This window comes from Cebus imitator, unplaced genomic scaffold (genome assembly GCF_001604975.1).
Source record: "Cebus imitator isolate Cc_AM_T3 unplaced genomic scaffold, Cebus_imitator-1.0 Scaffold193, whole genome shotgun sequence".
NCBI classification, from domain to species: domain Eukaryota; kingdom Metazoa; phylum Chordata; class Mammalia; order Primates; family Cebidae; genus Cebus; species Cebus imitator.
The window spans coordinates 2651238-2653821 of NW_016107508.1; positions in this window are offsets into that span (position 1 = coordinate 2651238).

Consider the following 2584-nt stretch of genomic DNA (forward strand, 5'->3'; position numbering starts at 1 on the left):
CTTCCATCTCTCTTAAGTACATGCTTAGGAGTAAAATGTGTATTTTTTTTTTTTTTTTTGACAGAGTGTCACTCTTGTTGCCCAGGCTGGAATGCAATGGTGTGATCCTGGCTCACTGCAACCTCTGCCCCCTGGGTTCAAGTGATTCTCCTGCCTCAGCCTCCCGAGTAGCTGGGATTACAGATGCATGGTTGATTTTTTTGGATTGTTAGTAGAGAGGGTTTCTCCATGTTGGCCAGGCTGGTCTTGAACTCCTGACCTCAGGTGATCCAGTGGTCTTGGACTCCCAGAGTGTGTTGGGATTAAGTGCAGTGACACGATCACAGCTCACTATAGCTTCTGACTCCTGGGCTCAAGTGATGCTCCCATGTAATTGGGACCACAGTGTGTACCACTGTGCCCAGCTAATTTATTATTTATTTATTGAGGCAGAGTTTTGCTTTGTCACCCAGGCTGAAGTGCAGTGGCATGATCTTGGCTCACTACAACCTCCACCTCCTGGATTCAAGTGATTCTCCTTGACTCAGCCTCCCGAGTAGCTGGGAATATAGGCGTCCACCACAATGCCCAGCTAATTTTTGTATTCTCAGTAAAGATGTGGTTTCACCATGTTGGCCAGGCTGGTCTCCAATTCCTGACCTTGTGGTCGACCCACCTTGCCCTCCCAAAGTGCTGGCATTATAGGTATGAGCCACCATACCTGGTCCCATTTTAATTTTTTTCTGTTGAGACAGGAGTCTTGGTGTATTATCCAGGTTGGTCTTGAACTCCTGGCCTCAAGTGATTCTCCCACCTTGGCCTCTTAACGTTTAAGGATTACAGACATGAGGCACCATACTGAGCCTAACATGTATTTTTAATTATTGTTTCCCCTTTTCATTCCCCACTATAAGGTAAATTACATAAGGTGAGGTTTTTCACTGTTGCATTCACTGTTGTATCTCCAGTGCCCAGAACTGTGTCTAGCAAGTATAGTAGGTGCTCAACAAATTTTGCTGAATGTATGAATGAAATAGTAAAAATGTTTGCTTGTTCTGACACAGTAATTGAGCAGAGATGGAAGGACAGTTCATATTCAAGATGGTAAAGAGATTATAATATTTCTGTGGCAAACTGAGAAAATGTCCACGTAATATAGACAATTGTAATTTGATCCTTAGTATTAGATTAAATCTAGTGCAGAGAAAGCAAAGTGGGTCAGGGAAAAGAATGAGAGATAAAGCAGAAATGTAGGCAGAAGCCAAGTCATGCACATCCCTGTGAAAAGGCTAAGAGTCCTGTAGTTAAGAAATCTGCTTAATTTCGCCTTTCTAAACTTAATCACAGAAACCTTCATAAGAAAAACCAATAATAAGCCATGTACAGTGTTCCATGAAACATATATACATATATTTTTTTTAAAGACAGAGTCTCGCTCTGTCACCCTGATAACTGAAGATGGGAGTGGCGTGGTGCGATCTCGGCTCTCTGCAACCTTCACCTCCTGGGTTCAGGCAATTATCGTGCTTCAGCCTCCCAAGTAGCTGAGATTACAGGCGGATGCCACTATACCTGACTAATTTTTTATTTTTAGGAGAGATGTGGTTTCACCACGTTGGCCAGGGTGGTCTCAAACATGTGACGTCAGGTGATCCTCCTGCCTTGGCCTCCCAAAGTGCTGGAATTAAACACATGAGCCACTGAGCCAGGTTGGAACATACTTTCAATCATATTATAGTAGTCAACCTTTGCACTGGGCGTTGATACTTTTTCTTTTTTTTTTTAAAAGGAATGTGGTTTGGTATGTTGCCCACGTTGAGTGCAGTGGCTAATCATAGGTGGAATTATTGTGCACTACAACTTTGAACTCCTGGGCTAAACAGATCCTCCTGCCTTAGCCTCCCAAGTAGCTGGGATTACAGGCACACGCTACCAGGCCTAGCTAAACTTGATACATTATGAAAGAAAACAACAGATGGAGAAAAAAAGAACATAACATAATGTGAGAACTGATTTTTTATTTATTTAAATTTTGAATTGAGAAACATTAAAAGGTACTATGCCAAAAAGACAACATAGCAGGCCTAGGACTTAGAAAGGCCTGCATGCAAAGATGGTCCTGGCAGAGGTCTCTGGGAACTTGGATTTTGGGAACGTTCCCTTAATTCCCTGACTATTTAAGGGTGATTTACTGTGCCTAAACTGTTTGTTCAAACAATTTGGTTGATGCTGAATATCTGCTTTCCTTCCGGGAGCTTGGAATTTGGTACAAGCTAGATAGAGGGTGCCTATGTGATTATACTCCAATAAACATCATGGGCACTGAGTCTCTAATAAGCTTCCCTAGAAGACAATATTTCACAAGTATTGTCACAAGTAGATGCATCCTGTGCAATTTCACTGGGATAGGACTCTTGAAGCTTGTGCCTGGTTTCCTCTGGACACTGCCCCATGGGCATTTTCGCTTTGTGATTTTGCTATGTATTTTTTTTTTTTTTTTTTGCTGTGTAAACACTCTTAACTCTTGTGCTTCCTCCTCACCAAACCTGGATTGTGGATTCAACGCAGGCACAAAATGGGGTATGATAAAATGTCTTTCTCTACT